Below are 19,147 nucleotides of genomic sequence, written 5' to 3'. Positions count from 1 at the left end.
CCATTTCCTGCTTTGATTCAAATCAAGCACAGAATCATAGAACGGTAAGGCTGGAAGGGACCTCTGGAGATCATCTAGTGCAACCCTCAGCGTAGCCCATACAGGGATTGAACCCGGGACCCTGGCATTAGCAGGGCCACGCTCTAACCAGCTGAGCTGAACCTGCCCCGCAGTTCTTTCTTGCTTCCTTCAAGGCACGCTGATCAGTTCCACTCTTCCACCTTGTAAAGGTGTGGACAAGAGGGGAAAGAGCTCCAATTTTCTGTTCATCTCTCAATCCTTTTCTCATTGTCTTGTCCCCTCATACTAGGCTTTACCAATTTTCCCCAAACACTATGAGTTGAGGACTTTTTTTTTTCCTTTCTTCTTTTTTTTTTTTTTCCTTGTAGGTAGTTTTTGGCTATGACTCCTAGCTGAAGAAGATCAGAGCCTGCTGCAGCGACCAGGGAAGCAAGCTGAGACTCTTCTGAACTACAGAACAGGCACGGCTCGCTGGCTTGCTGGCCGTCTCTTCAAACTCTGGGTGGGAGGCACTGGCAAACGCAAGCGTGCTTGGGCTGCTGCAGGACTCCCACTTGCAGGCTAAAGCAATGCTATGCAGGCATAGCAACGATGAAGTTTAATTACTGGAGCTGTGCACTGAAGCAAGGACGGGAGCTTGAGAGTACGGCTGATAAGCAGCTAGATAACAGACGAACGAACAGACTGCAGTCTGTCAAAGGGCTAACCATGGTCTGTATTAAAAATGCCCAACATTTTATGTGCAGGCTGAAAAGTGTCCAAATATGGTATTCAAGAGTACACAACACAAACAGGACACAGTTACAACTAAAGCCTGGAGCATCACATACACATGAAGTAAGTAGCTCATAAGCGCACAGCAGAAGGTGATAGCTTGTAGGAAGAAATATAAACAGTAGTAACTGACAACATAATATATATAAAATAGAAAGCCGAAGCAAAGACTTAGGTTGCTGCACTATGCATCATTTGGCTAAGAGCACCCAGTGTTATCCTTTTATCCACCACGCTGGCTTGAATAAGAAACGTGTATTGTGTTGCGCTTTGGAGCTGCGCAGGGCTAATCAAGCCAGGACCCTCAGACCTGAGGGCAACCAGCCGCAGCCAGCACCAGCACCAGCCAGAGATGCCACTCTGCCGCTCCAGCAACGGAAGTGAGCGTTGGACAGCCAAAGAAACAACCAGCCTAGATTTTAATGTCTATAGTTTGATGGCAGCTTTCTCTCCCACACTGCTGTGATAATAGTAGCCAATGAGATTACAGAATTATAAAGAAAAATCTTAATTTCCCTTGCGGCAATTCAACTTACAAACTTACACCAGTCCCACTGGGAGACCCAGATGAAGACATCCTTTCTACTCTACTACATCAGTAAGTACTTCATCACATATGATAAACAGCTCAGCCCTGGTGCCAGGGCAAGAATCCCTCTGAGCAGCTCTAGGTCACACCTGTGAAGAAGCTTCTTGCTTTTCCTCCTGTCTCAGGGTAGTCATTACCTATCTGCAAGAACCATACTGCTACGCTCACAAATGGTCTTAGGATGTGGAACAAGGCTGTTGAGAAGACACTCTGTAGTACACACTTCCTATCCATCAGAAATCTAGAGGAGAGCAGTTTAGGAGGCTAAAATCCTTTCTGCAGAACACAGCGTCCATGATAGCTTTTTGACAAAGACTGCAGTGCAAACACTGACCTATTTTTCAATGGAGCTGAAACTTCCCTATTTTAATAAGGGTGAGCATCAACTGAATTCTTTACCAGAGATAATGGAAGACAAAATAAGATTTTGCCTGAAAAAACTTAAAATTTGCTTGAAAAGAACATCACTAAGCCTTTCTTTCATTAGGTATGTGGTATGTTATAACCATGATTTTACAGGATTTTTTTTTTTTTTTTTTGGTCTCAAGTTTGCAGTAAAGTTCACCTCTTCTTAGGATGCAAATTTAAATGTATTAAACCACAAACCATATGTTGAATTTTCTTCAGCTGGCTTGTTCTTCATTTGTATGTGCATTTGTGCACAACACTGGCTAACCTTCTGATCTCCATATAATAAACTCACTAAAGGTACACATTTCTGTAAATGCAACTACACAATCTTCTTGTTTATAAGGCCTTTGTGTTTAACAGGAGATTTTAATTCACACTACATCTAATTTCAATAGCACACTGTAGCTTTTTCACATCGCAGGATGTCTCCCAACAGAAATGCACAAATCAATGTGTTGAGACCAAAACTTTTTATACTATGTGGAATTCCAGTGTTTAATCAGCTGTTTATAACAATCTCACTCGTGTATTTCCATCTGGCAAGGAAAGATACCAATAGGTGTCTCAGGAGCTGAAAAACAAACAAGAAAACCCAACAACAACCAAAGACCTAACAACAGGGTTTTCCTTAATTAAAAGAAAAATGTTACAAGGGAACTCAAATAAGATATCTGGGACTTGAGATTGACTTAAATTTATCTTGAATTTTTAACAAAATCCAGCGTACATGCTTCTAGTACAGTAATGGCAAACACAATGCAAATGTAACAGTGAATACTAATGACAAGAGGGCAGGCCACAAACAGCTGAGAATCCTTTTATACTAATCAAATGCCAAATTCCTCTGATCTCCTTTAAATTGTAAAGGAGGGAATGTAAGAGGTTACATGCGTACAGTTCCCCCGATTATTCTTTAGCTGTAAAATTCTCCCCATAAAGCATGCTAGAAGGATCTCAAAGGTCCTAGAGGAATACATTTCAAATCAAGAGAAGAACATGAAAAGTTTAAGTTTTTTTTCTGGCAGCAAAAATTACCATCTCAGAGAGAACACATCAGCTGGGTCTTTAGTTAAAATGGTGAATGCAGAGGCAGACTTCAGTCAGTAACTGAAGAGTACAGCTGGCAACAAAAGTTATGTTGTACTTTCCCTTTAACAGGGCTTTGGAATGCACCACTTAGAAGGTAGGAAACTAAAGTTAGCTCATTGCTTACTATGGCATTTCATTTGTTTTCTCACTTCTTCAAAGTAGTTTTCCGCTGGTACTCAGCACAAGCAGGATGCATCAGCCACATACCACAGATAAAGAAAGCCTTGCACTACTCCTCCTCTCAACAAAATTGGCATCTCTCTCCTGAGTCAGCCGAGCGCTCACATACAAGGTATAGACTGAAAAGGCCAGGATGCAAGCCATCGTCCCCAGTCATCAGCCAGCTGTTGGTAGCTTACTTCACTGCAATGACACAAAACCGTACATCTGCCACTGTCTTCTCATCCAGCATCCTTTGGTCATCAGGAGTCCCGACCCCAAAGCAAAATTACAGAATGAAACGCCACTTCCATCCTCGTATTACTTTGGCTAATACCAGAAAACAAATCAGATGATGCAATGATGTAAACCATTACCTCTCCAGTGAGGTCAGAGAAATCATGCAGGGTCTGGAGAGAGTCTGTAAGGCACTCACGGTGTAAGCTTCACAGGAGAAGAATATCAGAGCTCAGCAGATGTATAGAACTGGGACAGCATTTACAATAATAGAAATGCTACTACTAGTAACTTCTTGTCCTTGCCTGCAGTTTCCACACTACAGCCAACACCACCTTCAGGACGGAACTGAAGCACAGAATTGATTGATCAGAAGCCCCCAAACCAAGTCAGAAAGGCACTGTCAGGCTGAACTCTCGCCTTGAAAAAGGATGTTATAAACAATTCTAGAATTGAAAGAAAAGAAGCTGAAGATTCACTGTAACAGACAGGTCGTCAAATGAAGTCTGGCAGGTCATCCCTAGAGGAAGGGAAACTGGCAGCCTGGCTGGCTTTTCTTTGTAACATCCCCAGGATACGTGACCATCTTGGCACAGAATAGAAAGAGGTATGATACTTGTCTCTATCACTGCAGCCCAATTTAATTAGCAGTCTGCTAAAGAGCTAAGTTTTATAATTAATAGTGATGCAAGGAGGCCAACAGCACAACAGAAAAGAATTCTAAGCATTTTCCAGAACAAGCTGACTAATCCACTTTTGGGACCATTTTAATGAGCATTTCCAATGAACATTTTTGGCTCCTACTCAGTTTCCAAAAATATGGGAGGCAAAAAAAAAAAAAAAAAAAAAATTGGTATTCACTTCTGCCTGCTGACCAGCATGCTCCTTCAGTTTGTTTGCCAACCTGCTATCAGACCAAGTATTTTATATGTACAAAATGTTCACAGCAATTACAGATGAACTAGTGAATTGTTCCCTCTGGGTATCTCAGATATGTAGGGGAAATAAATCTGGTTCACAAATGATTCAGTGTTGAGAATTCATGTCCCAATTACCCATTGCATTGATATCAACTTACAGGAGATGCTGTGTAGGGTACCACCCTATTCTTGCCAAAAATCAATCGATTTCCGTTTGGATCCAGAATTATGGATCCGTTTGGATCCATAATTCATAATATCAAAACTGTACACCAGACTAACTCATATGGTGTAAAAATTCTTAATTAGTCAGAAAGAAATGTAATCTAGCTGTCCAGTGCCAGATCAGGTCTAGTTTCTCTCTTCAGATAAAGAATTTGAAGGTGAAGTATCTGTGACTTGTTAGAAGTATGAAGCCTGAATTTAGCAGAGTCTGGCGCAGAGATAATCTTAACATTATGATTTGTCTCTCTTGATTTCTGCCTTGTAACACCTCAAAAAAAAGAGATTCCTCTTCCATCTTCAAATACAGCTGTTCCCATGAGGCAAAAACTTTCCACTGTCTTCTAGAATTTCAAATTGTCTCTATTTGAATACTTTTTTACATGGCTGGTAAAAATTTTTCAGACTTATGTCAGGAGACTTGTCTGGTCCCTAAAATAAAACAATCAGCTCAGAAACATTGTGAAACAAGAGATTTTTTTTAATTATTTTTTTTTAATAGCCGCTGCTCCTACCCCTGCGGTCTGTTGTTCTGTAGTCCTTGAATGTGAATCTGGATTGAATTCTGCTGGAGCAGCACACAGAAGTGTCTCAAAGTCAGAATAAACAATGACACAGAACTACCTCTAATTGCTAGATATTCATACACATACATCATCTGGAAAAGGACATTGGCCTGGACTAGCAATTCACACTCAAAGTGGAAAAAGTTTCCCTAATTAACGGTGCTGCAGATAAAGATGTGGGAGAACAGCCAAAAGGATACTTACCTGAAGAACTTTAAACTAACTTTTAACCTTAAAAGTAGTCCAAAATTGTATTTGTGTACTAAGCTCAGCGTAGTAGGACTACAGAACCACGGCCAATATGCGGGAATGAGCTAGCAACATCGCTCTCTTCTCCAGCTGAAAGGAGGTGTTGGTTCTGACCTCAAGCCCTTACCACCTTTTAGCCTGTAGAGATAACAGGGCACTTCGCATTCTCATCCTCAGACTTCCCTAAGTGCTGTAGCAGGTCAGACACCAATTTTGGACAAATCGACTTCTGCGAAGCAGAGCAGAGACAACAGCGCTAACCGTGACACAAGCGCCCGTTTGCATAAGCTAATGCTGCAAACTAACACCACTGCAAAATGGAAAAGCTGCTCTTTCTAGGAAAAGAAAACAAAAGGCCAGTCTGGTTCTGAAGTCTCCTCCCGAGCAGTTCCCCAGACTTCCCTTTTCTGCAGTGCTAATTAGCACGCTCGGTCTAAAGGTTTGTCCCAAAGGGCAGCTCGTGCTCTACAAATTCCTGCAGCGTCTGACAGGCAAAGCCGAGTTGTGCAGCCAGCTTCTGGAACCACATTATTAGTGATGCGTGCAGGGTAAACCCGTGACATACTGGCTTCGTCTGACTGCTCGGGATACAGAGAAGGAAACGGATGCAAGTACTTTACCAGGAGCAGCACTAAATCCACCTACTCAGAATCCAGCCTCCAACTGGGATTCTTCCTAGTGTTTCTGACAACTGTAACCAAAGGTTACACTTACATCACTAGAATGAAGGCTTTGCTGAAAAATGGGTAACAAACCTGAGTTTGGCTCTGCAGAATAGGCCCTGTGGAAAGCTGTCTGCACTACTTCAATAGTCACTAAAAAAATCCAGTACTAGAAAGCACACAAATATCTGTACAGGCCTGTAAGTCATTCCCCAGCTCCAAGACAAACCAAAGTGATTTTAGCTCCAGTGTTTTTAAGAATTCTGTTGCAGCTACAACTCAGCACAGGTTTGAATGGCCCATGGTAGCCAGCCTGAAGTCTCCCTCTGCTTTGTGAGAGCACTCTCACTCTATTTTATTTACCGCTGACAATCCATTGCATGCATCAGGTTCTCTCTGTGTAGTAAGGAGGATTTGCAGGGAAGGACATTGTTCTTACTCTACCAGAGGCTATGATCTTAGCAGCCCACACTTGATGAAGTACTGTGTCTGTGAAATTGGTTTAAATTATTCCAGCTTAAAAAAATTCCCAATGAATAACAGCCTAATGCAATTTGATTAGATCTGCAGTGTCAGAAGCACATATTACTTCTGACCAAAAACAGTAAGAGTGCTCATAGGCAAGGGATAGCGGCTATGAAAACATGCATCATTTTAACAGACTTTGGTAAATCAAAATCAGTGAGGCCACTTGACCAAAAAACAAGCTTTCACTCTCTAAGACAGAAACAAATTACTAGAAAACAAGACAAAGATTCTAAAAATTCTATTTTTTAAAAATCAAAGATAAGTTTATACTTAAGGAAATAAAACCCTTGAACCACCTTACCACTGAATTTCCCAGCCTGTCTTGTCTTTATGCTCAAAAGAAGGACACAAGCATCATGTAACAGGATGTCTGTGCATCTTTCTAGACTGTGCTCTGTGGAACAGAGCTGTCATCTCTGTATTTTATAGCACTTGGCAGTAAATCCTCATTCTCTGCGCATCACAGACTTCCCCTAAGGCCACCAAGAATCTTGGACGTGGATAGCATAGGGTCAGGTCCTCCAATTACAAACCCAGATGCACTAATGTACATGAGAGATGCAGCTCCCATGACAGGCATGTATACTAAGCATGTACAACATGCATACCTACAGCATCAGAGACCCTCACTGTTTAAGTAAGATTTTTGACCCATTTTTCCCTGTGAAATTGTGACCTACATTTCATGTATAATTTCCACAGAGCAATAAAAATACCTCAGCCACCTTGATATAAGTCTTTTTAAGGTCTAATTCCATCCCTCACAGTGTCACCTCATCTGTTAAGCTCAAAAGAAAACATATTAAGCAGCAACATAAATTTATAGCATACTTGTTGACAAGCTTGGGACAGAGAGAACAGAGGCTGCCTAGGTTTAGGCATGCAGTATTAAACTCAGGATCTAAGAATGACAAAAATTTCTGGCATTTAACTAAGAGCAGTGAGTACCTTCCCTATTTTCTTAGTTTTCCCAAATGCTCTTCTGTCAAGAAACTCTCTAGAACAAGAAGCTGCTCTTCAGAACAGGATGAAAAAAATTCTGGCTGTAGACTGACATTGTAGGCTGCAAAGATGAAAGAATAGCCCAAGGCATTCATTCTAAAAAATAAAATAATAAATAACCGAAGAGGTAAACTGTAACTTCAAGGAAAATATTATTTTCAAAGGCTGCCCCCAGATTTAATAGCACTATTAAATAACACACTTAGCAAGCAAAGACTGATCAGATATTTTCTTCAGTACATCTGAAATACGCCAGTGAATTGGTCTTAGCAAATGAGCTCAAACATGATCAACTAACCAACTTTCCATTAAAAAAAAAAAAAGTACTGATAGCACAAAGCAACATAATTAAGCATTTGCAGAATTCTCAGAAAATAAGATATGGCTGTAAATACCATATTTTTCCCTCGTTCTCGTTCTGTTTCACATGTGCACAAAAACATAGCAGAAGGAGTCACAGTACAGCTCTATTATCTTCCTCTTCCCTCTCATCATTCAAAGAGTCTAATTCCTGAAGCCTTCAAGAGTCCTAACTAGTCAGTGCAGGAACTGGAATGAGAATCTGGCTCACAATGGTTGTGTGATTTCAGAAAGAGAAAACAACTATTCTAGCAGGTCTACAGATGTTGAAAAAAGAATATCCAGAAGATGAGCCATTTTGCAGCTACACTGTATACAAAAAGAACAAATAAATATCTGTTGAAAATTGTTTGAGGCTTCTAATTCTATATTAGTAGTAGTACTCTAGCTGCATAATAACAGTACCAGAAAACTGAGAATATCCTGTCTGTATGGTACTGCCAACACTGCTTCCATTCTACATATTTCCCAGGTTCCAGGTTATATGATTTTGGTAGTTTCAAACCATTCACAGGTACACCTCATCTTTTCTTCTGGCTCCAGTAACCCTAAAATCAATCTGAAATGCATCCTCTTACTCTCAAGTTCCCCAGAAGACTTTTCCCCAGCACTAATCCAGAAATAGCAAATAGTTTCTAGGCGGCCAGAGAATGAACGAGGCATGCGAGGAGAACTGTGGGAATTTAAGACAGAGCTTGTCTCTAGCTGTTAGACAGTGAAAGAAGCTGAGAAGTCAAAATGTGGTCAGCTAAAAAAAAGAGGTATTCCTCACTCTATTGTACAAACTGAATGAATTCATGTAGAAAAGTCTCTGAGAAAAAAAAATCTTTACTAACAGGGCTATACCCAGCTATATATTATAATATATACATTATATATAATTATATTATAATATATATTTATATATTGCCTATACCCAGCTCCTCTGGGTACAAACTCTTAATATTGGGGATTTCATTTCTGCTTCACAATAAAACCCCTATGCACCCTATGAAGTCTCACTTAAAAAAAAGTCATGACTTCCTCTTTCATCAGATTTCTTTCTTTCTCTTTCAGAAATCAAAGCGTAATTATCTGAAAAGGAAAGAGGGTGTATTTGGATGAAAAGAAAAGAAGATGGTATGAGCGAAACAGAGCCAACACGCTTCTTCCTAGCTGTGGACACAGAAAAGGAGCACAGAACGTCAAGAGGTTAAAGGGAATTCATTCATGCTCCTGCTGTGTGCATTTCAAGGTTAGTCTGGGCATGTCCCCAAATAGCACCTTTAGCTCTAATGGGAAGTAAGCACTTGAGAAGCACGAGTAGGCTAGCAAGCTCTTTAAAGTTTTCACCATCTGTTTGTAGAGCAGGTGGAGCAAAGACAGAGACCTTCTGAGGCATCTCCAGAAACTCACAGTGTGTTTGTCCTACTCAGGAAGGAACCTCTTGGGATGAATTGGTAAGTCCTTGTCTATTCCAGATCCTGACAGCAAGAAACATTTATTTGTGGTTATGATGATGTGGAAACTTGCTGCTGAGGAAATGGCTGAAATAGCGAGCATGCTTTGCATAGCATGGCTAAATAAAGTTTTCAAATCCACCTGAGATGCTGACCCAACCGAGTTCTTCCATAAACATTACTTGACCTAACTCTGTCCCTACAGATTGGTTGCTCTTCCTGGGAGGAAAGGGCTGCATCTTTACATCTAGATCATTTAAAACCTTAAGAGCCTTGTGTTTTTAAATTAAGGGTGGAAGAATGATTTCAAAATAGTAATCACTCTTACTGAATGGCCAGATGAGCTTGTTTGATCAGACTTATTTTAATTAAGAAGTAACATTCTTCTTCTTTGTTAATTTTGCAGAACTAGCACAACCATTAGATACGAGCAAGACAGAACCCAGAACAATTTTTCTGCAATCCAAGCAATCCTACCAAGTAGCCAAAAGAAAAAACACAGGAGAAGTTTACACAGCTTGTCCAGTTTCTAAATTTAAGATGACTCCCTCTGTAATGCACAAATCAGGTCTTGAATTTCTCATGTTCTTGTGCCCTTATTCCTCACAGGTCACAGTATAAATAAGAGTATGTTACAAAAAGTTGTTTTGTGCTTTCATAGCAAATAGCTTGTTCCAAGGAGTGGGGAAAACAGAAATGGAACATGTCACCTTAGGCTACACTTTTTATTACACACACACACACAAATAATAAAATTTCTTCAAAATAAGACCTTTGGACTAATAGTAAATTTCCTGAAGTCTTTGAACAATGAATTTGGTGTGTATTGTTTCCCTGCAAAATTTCATTTAGTTCAGGCTTTGAGCTGGCTGATCCTCTATGTCATTAATTTCCTCCTAATTTTTTTGCATAAAGATTCTCAGGCTTCTCATTTTTTGGTATCAAACAGTAAATTATCTTCTCAGGTGCCAACAACATTCACTTTTTTCTGCAACCGCTGCAGCCAGCACTCTAGAGTTCTGTTTGCCATAACATCTGGACAAAAGAGCTGAACAGTTTCCTTCTATAACTGAAGACTGGAGCGATAAGATTTCTCATGGGGTTTCCTCCTTCCATAAGTTATGACTGTCCCTTGATCAACCCCTTGGATTTTTCTTTATTGTTAGTATAACTAAATTCCACAGCACTAAGGAAAATAATATGGCTAAACTCAGAAACATAAATTAACTTCAGAAAATGAGCAAATACATCTTCATTTCTAAATACAACATTAATAAAATAAAAAGGAAAAAAAAAGCTGTCAGACTGGCTTAGGAGGCTAACGCTGCTTTCAGCTTTTCTTCCAGCTTCAGTGTGGGTTTAGGAATGATAGCCCTTTACTATACTGCATTTCAAGTTTCAAGATAAGAATTTAGAGATGCTCTGAAATTAATTCATCGGGTAAGAGGCACATCATTAAATATTCCTGTTCATCTGAAAACAAAACTGCATAAAAATCATTCAAGAGTTCAAGTGACATCTGTAGAAAGAGGCAAATATTGTTGCTCTTGGCCAGGCAAAAATCCCGCTTGCAAAGGCTGTTATGCCTATTTAAGAATGACGGAGTGTACCCTTTACAGGGACTTTCTTGCTCTCCTTCTCTCCCATCCCTCAGCTAAGGCTAGGCAGCCATTCAGATCAAATAAAATAAGATTACAAACACAAACAGATGTTTCTTTGTCACCCAAAAAACTTACACTCCCATGAGTATACTGAAGTGGCAAAGCATTCCAAACATCCTCAGTCAAAGATGAAATAGTTTTCACCCCAAATATCGGTTTCACTAAGTAATTCAAGTAATTATAGTCCTAATTCTGTTCATGGCAGGCATGGCAGGAAAGGTTACACAAACAGAGCTGGTTTTGTCGCCTCCCACCAACCAAGGTCATGCAACACAACCAGAAAGAGCGACAGAACCTCCTTCCAGCATGGGCCAAACTGACCCTACCGAGAGATCCAAATTGTGCTGCGTATAGTTCTCCAGCTAGTGCATAACTTCAGGAAGCCTGTGCACGTGAGGAAAAGGAAAAGTCTTCCATCTCTTTCAACAGCGATGACCAAGACTTCAGCTATAACAGGTACAGTAAATAATACTCTAAATCACAGATTAGAAGACCGAGGTATAGCAGAATTAGAGCTCAGATTTATTCAATCTAATTCCACTCAAGCTGCCGTGCTTAGAGTTTCTAAGCTAGCTAGTCCAAGCTCTTCAGGACTGGCCAGTGGCTAGGAAATACCAGAAGATTTTCCATGGTTTATGATTTTTCTGATCTAGCCTACGTGCACGTAAGGCATCCAAGAGCTCATGGCTCCAAGGGCTGAACTACCTTCTTGCTCTGGCAACCGTTTCAACAAGAAAAGCTAACAAGTAACTGCTTCCTCGATTTATAGGGTCTAACTGAAAACATTTGAGGAAATGCCATTTAACACATTAGAAGTGTTCGCTGTTCAGCTAAAGGAAAGCTCCAGAACAAGGAGCAATAGACAATAGTTTTAACTCCCTCATAGTCTCATCTGCTGCTACAGAGAGAACACACCAAATTTCAGAAGACCAGCACAGGAGCACGAGACAAAGGCATACGGGAGATCTGGGTCATCAAGCTATTTCCTGCTACTGCTAACAAAACTCTAGTAATCTCATCCATAAATGGATGCTTCATTTAAAAAGATCAGTTGTGCTCTTTGTCAGACATAGAAAAATGTTGTCAACAGAAACGAAAACACAGTCCTGCTCGGAAACTTACAGCTTTATGTGCTAGCTTCTGTACTTACTGCCACATCAAGTGTGAAAACATATCTGAAATGGACAACAACCGCTCCCTGAATTCCCTTCTGCATGAGCAATGCCAGAGGTTAAACGCCTCTGCCTGCGTGTCTGCAGGAGGGGACACAGCCAGCTATGCCAGCCTGACAGCGAGCACAGCCACTCTCAACCTGTGGAACAACATACTCCCCAGAAAGGCCTACTGGTGGAGAGATACTCCAGTCTTTCTCACAAAACCCATGCCATATTGCACAGATCTCATGCTTAGTTTTCTCCCTGCTTTATTCAGTTTCCCAAGCAATAATTTCCACAAAGCATCAGACGTAAGATTGTTTTATGTTGTGAATTACTGTTAATTGCAAACAACCTGATCAGTAGGTCTATGCATCACAAAATTCCTCAGTGCATGCAGATCAAAACAGTTGTAGACAATCTCTCTAATTAATAGCTCAGGTGGTTAGAGCATGGTGCTAATAACGCCAAGGCTGTGGGTTCTATCCCCGTATGGGCCACTCACTTAACGGCTGGACTGGATGATCACCAGAGGTCCCTTCCAACCTTACCAATTCTACGATTCTATGAAGTACCTCTCTATAGCACTAAGTGCTCAAATTAAAACTTTCTTCTGCCTTTTTAAAAACAATTTTCCAGTTAAGAGCTTCCCCTACCACTAACCATTTAACTCATACCTATTTGCCTCATAGTAACAGTAGTAAGTTGTCCACTGTATACCATTGGTATTTCCTGTTGTTGCCACAGAAAGTCTTCACATCTGTGCTTTCAAACGCAGCTAATTTACTTCTCTGATACATGGCTCTAATTACTTGTTAACTGAGCAAGTAATCCATTTTAAATGTATTTCCTTAAAGGCCCGTAACAGAAGGTCTGTACATCAAATAATTGAATGGATTTTACTTCATGTGGTTTTCAGACTATATAGGAGCAAAGCCATTAAAATTACAAATTCAAAGTGGGATGTTAAAGACCAGCACATACAGTTCTATGCAGAATTTTAGTACACGGAGAAGAATGTGAATATGTCTAGAAGACAGCCCCAACTTGCCTCATATATCGCAACTGCTGCTTGTATATAAACTGTACTCAGCTGCTGAAGTAGGGAAACTCATCAGCCATGAGAAGAGCTAATCACAGAGTCACCTTCCAGAGCATGAGGGTTCCAGAATTCAAGAGACACTTGATGTGAAAAACACTACTTTAGATACAATTTTAAGAGCTGAGCAGAGCAAGGTTTAGTGAGTCAGAGCTAACTTCTCAGGCAAATTAGCTTTTAATTTTCCATATCACTTTGTATTAAGCAACTGTTTTTTTCAAAACTCTCTTTCCTTAAGATGGCAGGTTCTCACTTGCATCAGCACACATACTCCCCCTTCTTACAGGAGCTGATTTCAGTTCACAGCAAAGCAAGCCAAATAAGACCCCCTGGAAAGCCTCAAGTTTAACTCCAGGCACACTAATATTTACTAATGGAAAAATAAAGGCTAACTGAAGTTGACTAGCGATGGAGTACCAGAACAACTTTCAGCACACACTTCTGTACTGACAAAGGTCTGGTGCTCTCCTGTGCTAAACAGCAAAGCTCAATTATGTCCTCTTGATAGTTCAGCTGTATCTGAAACTGAAGGTTATGCACATTGGACAGTAGAGGATCAAACCTAGTGTTCTCTGCATGCCTCCAACAGAGGAAGGTGGTTAGGCAGTAAGGATAAATCTCTAGGTCATTGGAGAATGCAGAGAACATATCTCCACATCAGAGCTTTCACAGAGCTCGAGCAAAATGTAAGGGTCTCTTCCCTCACCCCCTTAACTGACCAAACCCAAATGATGGGTTGTATTTGGAGCACATGAGGTTGGTGTTCACCAATGGTCAAGCAATATCAGAAAAGGTTTGGGAAGGAAGGAGTGGGAACTGAAGCTGGCCATGTATTGATACAACAGGGTATGAAGATGGATCCACAGCAGGCAGACTGGTGAGTGACTGTGTGAGCAGAAAAGGCAGGAGCACAAGAGCTATCCTCTATGGATAGCATGCAGAAGAACCCCCCCACCCCACCAGCTAGCAGAGGACTGTCTGAACTGGTAAGAGTTGCAATGCATAACTGAACAGTTGGCAGGGCTAACTAGCTTACAGGTCAAATGCCTCATACTGCTAAATAACAGTTGGACTTTCTGAACCAGCCAAGTTGGCATCCCACAATAGGAGTACGACATTTTTGCATTTGGTATTTTCTGCTTCGGCACTATATCAAATTTTCCACTGCAGTGTCAGAAGAGATTTCTATCTGCTTCCGCTGAAAGAAGCCAGATAACAAAAGTATAAAACTGCTGTTAGCTCTTATCTTCATAAAAATGTTAGTTTGCAAACTACCTCCATTTCTTACCAAGCCGAATATACACCTCAATAAAATATATACCCAAGTTTCCAGTGATTTCTTCATCTATTCCACTGGGTTACCAACGCAGTGAGTTTATTTAGGACAAATGCATTACCACTGCAAGATACACACAGAAGCAGCAGCACTTTCAAATGGCAGCTAGTGAGGTGGACTGAAAGCAGGCAATTGGCTCTGCTTGTCTAGATGATGGATTCGTTTCTTCATCTGGTAAGATTGCTGGTAAGTTATAAGCGCACGCAGGAGACACTTGGTTTTGATTGCCCCCAAAAAACAGGAATATTTATATAAAAAAAATATATATAAAAAAAATCTCTTCTTATGGTCTTCCCAGATTTCTAACATGAAAAACTGCCTGGGAACTTGTTCCGATTAGACATCATTTCATATTTTGTTCATTTCGTTATTCAACTATAACCACATCCTGTGGACAACGGCCATCCAAGGCCCTCATGAGCTGTGCCTTGGGCAACAATGTACATGTACTATCTCTAACAAAGAGAACCATCTTCCCAGAAAGGAGGAGAAATTAAATTGCACTTTACCTGTACCCCCTGGATTACGTGGTGAAAGTGTTGACCAGCTTTCAATTCACTTGCCATGACAATGTCCAAGTTTAGAGAATATTTTGCAGTATTTGGCTTTAATCAAAGATAAACAGGAAGTTCCTGATTGCAGCTGCTATTTCTTTTCTGAACACCAGCATTAGCATGGATTCTGCTACTCTAATCTGTGACCAGTTTGTGATAGGACCACAGTACAACAAATGAAGCAGAAGCTTTCTCAGAACAGTTGACACAGATCTAAGTTTTATACTGGAATTTGGAATTTGCAAGAGTAAAAGAAATACCTTTGATTAAAAAAAGTTTGATTCCTCTTCATGAAAATACATACACACACACACACACACAAAAAAAAGCAGTGTACATGTGAGGAGAAGGACTATTTGTGTCAAAACCTTGAGCAAAACAACGAAGGGTTTTTTATTTGTTTGTATTTTTAAATCAAATATGCTATTCCCACTTGGGAAGGAAGCAAAAGGATAACTGATTTGAAAATGGAAGTTTGGGGGAAATTTAGTTACAAATACCTTGTACTCCTCTAATTATAATGTATTGTTCATATATGAGACAGCAGAAATTCAACTTGCTGGAAAATTAAGGAGTAAACAATCCTGAAGTCTGCAAAGGTGAAACCTGCTGAGCACTGAAAAGTAGCTGGAAGTAGAGCAGAGACTGGTTCCATACCAGTCCTGCCCCTTCCTTCTTACAGAGGGGATGTGGAGGGCACAGAACAACCGCTGTGCAGGGACAGGGATTACCTTGACTTGCCTTCTGTCAGATCTGCAAGGGCCAGTGTGGTAAGTCAAGATTTCTGACACAGAACCAGAAAAGGCAGTCGATCCTCATCTGCAGTCTGACAATGATTATTTGTGGAGTTTGCATTTGGCATATGATGGATACGTACCTATTAGAATTAGAACTCTAATTAGAATTAGAATCAGAGCATGGCTTTTACTAAGCACGTATTTGTACATTTGAGAGAGCAAACCAAGCATCTGGTTAGAAGTACTGAAATACGCACTGTGAGAACCCACTCCCACTGTGCTCAAGATGCACAGGAAGGGGGAGGAACTCCTCCCACGGATCCAGGCACTAGAGGGAAGACCCCCCACGGAGCTCAGTTCTCAGACACAGGATGCAGCTTCTCTCACTGCTTCTGAAGTCTCTTATCTTCTGATTCCCCTTCTTGGCATGAAGCTGAGAAGCACGCTGTATCAACAGGCTGTGAAAACACCCTGATGTGAGGCAAACAGATCCAACATTCCTGTATTCCTTCCCCTTCTCACAGCTGACCTCCTGTCTCAGAGGAGCATAGGGTGACCTGGCAGCAGCAGAAAGCACACTAGGCATGAAATCTGACAACCAGGATTACTACTATATACTCTTTAAGTCCACCTTCATTAAAGCTTCAAATATTACTCTTTTCCATGTGTTAAGAGGGAAATAAGCTTCCAGTTGCAATTTCAAATAGGATATACAAAGGACAAGATAACAGAGTCCTTCATTCACAGCAAGGGCTTTGTAAGAGCAAGCAAAACTTCATCTAAACTAAAAATATGCAGTAAAAAGGACTGAGCAGATGCTCTGCAGTGGTGCTAATCCACATCATACTAGCTACAAGGAGATAGCTACTGCAACTGCGGGTCCTATCTTTCTCAGGAATGTTAAATTTCAAATGGTCAGTATCATTTTACATATTTTTTCAACACTGGCTCATAAACAATCCAACAACTATGTCTCTTCCAGTTGGAGCTGAGAAGCTGAAGAATGAATATTCTGAATGCTTAGAACAGGCCTCCTCCTTTCTCACCCATCATCTGATCCTTCGGTACAGAACAAAGCTGCTCTGCTGTGTGTGCCAATACAACCATTTCCATGACAACAGCCTAGGATGCGCCAAATATAGACATTTGACTTCAACAAGCAGAGAAGGAAGAGATGCATGACTAGAGGGGGCTTTCTGCTGTACTGCATTTAAAGTCAGTTCTTTCCATACGAGCATGGGACAACTAAGAGAAGAGCTAATATGGTCCTTTGAGATACTAGTGCTCTCAGTTGTGCACCACCTCATTTCTGCCAGCAGTTACCCGTCCTCTCTCCCACTGCAGACAAGACAGGACTGATTGTGTAGATTCACCCCAGCTTCTCTAGTGCAGACTCAAACCACTGAGCATGAACCACTGATGAAGCAGGGTTGAAATCCAGTTTCCTCACTCTCACATTGTAAGAGTTGGGACTTATACACTTGTTTCGTTCCACCAGCTCTGCTTTGAACATAGCAAACTCTAGCAGAAGCAAAGAATAGACAACTAAGAACAAGTAACTTCTTAAGTCACATCAGCAAGGACTTGCCAGAGTTCTCAATCTCAAACCAAGTGAGAAACCATGCAGCTGGGTTGGCTCACAGAGGAGCTTCCTGCAGAGCGCTGAAAACAGCATCACCTATTGAAGAAACCCAGTTAAAATGCAGGGCCTGACCTGAGGAACCCCTCACCAGCTGCTGCCTTACCATAATAAACTACATATTGTAAGATGAAGCATGAGCACTTTGCTCTTCATGCTGTAGTGTAGACACCTACACAGTAAATACCATTCTAACACAACTAGAGCCCTATCAGGCAAGAATTGATTGGGATTTTAAAACAGATCAATTTAACATTGTGAATGGGTACATACAGCTGTTAAATTCTGACAACCCACTATGAGACCTGTAATCACATGGCTCTGAGATCCTAGCACAGAGCCAGGAAATTCCAACCTAATTCAGAGTCAGAGCACTAACTAGAGTCCTTGTAGGGTTCTTGGAGCTACATATTTGGTCTACAGCCCAGCTCCAATTTCCTATTATCTTACAGTGATTAGCTACTCACATCAAGCTTGCCCTTGTATTTGGGCTTTGCAGGGAAGAAAAAGAAAGCAGAAATAAAGCTAATGTGCCTGCCTGCCATGGGGGAGAACAAATAAAGTTATTATTTATGAGAAACCCTTTCTCCCAGCAATTAAATCTACTTCCAAAGCCTCTCCAGATAACTTCCCAAAGCCATGCTACCTCAGGTGCTTAGACAGGAAGCAAGTAGTCTAGACCAGTCTTTGAAAAAGAAAGCACTATCTAAATGTTCTCTTTGTAAGGCTTTAAGCTGTATAACAACAATTGCTAGATCGATTGCGTATACCCCCTTTGCACACCGCAGGCCATATGACAAGGGGCCCCATTCACAGTGGAGGGATGCTGTGTTTAGACTGGTTATCCACGAAACTTGAGAGTCAGCACTCATTCTGTCAAGCACACTGGCCTCTAACATAGGTTTGAGGGATTAATAACAACAGTACTGCAGCAGTGAAACAATACGCTGTTGTGTCTAATATGGTAGGTCCCTTCTATGCCTTGTTATTTATTGAGTGCTATAAATAGAGAGGCTCAGTGGGTTTCACTATATATAGCACCACACACAAGACTTGATCTTGTTATCTAAGAGCACACAGCCTCAGTGCTTTCTGGAGATGCTTCAGATAGGTCTTCACACTCGCATAAACTATTCGTGGAACCAGATCTCTTTCAAACGCACACCAAGTCTGGCCTGGCATATGTCCGAGACCACAGTTCAACTAAGATTCTGCCTCACTCTCAAAAAAGACCAGAGATAGCACTGACCAGGTGTTAACTCTCCCGGACCCAACTGACATGCTTAGCATGTACAGAAGCATGCAACAAGAGCCACAGAAACAAACCAGCCCTCCCCACCACCAAGCAATTCAAAGCCTACAAAAGAAATCAAATATTATTTCAGAGCCTTAGGCACCAAACAGCTTCAGCACAGGCACATGTAACGAATGAACCATTAGCTACAAAATCTGCTGCAAATAAGCACTTCCAAGCTGTCTTGTCTCCACAAAGCTTGCCCTCCAAGCACCCTCACGTGATCAACTCATTGCCACAGGAAGCAGTCACAAGGCCCACAGTGAACCAGATAATCAGCAATCCCCGGCCTTCAGGACCAAAGCAAAATAATATTCCCGAGGCAGGAAAGGTTTGCTTTTGGTTTGTGTTTTCAGACACTTCCATCTACCCACCTCTTCTGCCAAAGCAAGCACCGGCCAGATGGAACCTCAGATGTGACACCACTCACTCTGCTATCCACAAG

General features: G+C 41.1%; 1 protein-coding gene across 1 annotated transcript in view; it reads right to left on the bottom strand.

Annotated features, from left to right (window-relative positions):
• The window catches only part of LOC146595254 (uncharacterized), a gene marked incomplete at its 3' end in the record, with an annotated part of 208,796 nt that overhangs the window by 67,836 nt on the left and 121,813 nt on the right, over positions 1-19,147 (bottom strand). The window lies entirely within an intron of this gene.

Source organism: Rhea americana, unplaced genomic scaffold (genome assembly GCF_003343005.1).
Source record: "Rhea americana isolate MKP2758 unplaced genomic scaffold, rheAme1 scaffold_231, whole genome shotgun sequence".
NCBI lineage: Eukaryota > Metazoa > Chordata > Aves > Rheiformes > Rheidae > Rhea > Rhea americana.
The sequence above is the reverse complement of the archived record's forward strand: the minus strand, read 5'-3'. Positions and strand labels throughout refer to the sequence as shown.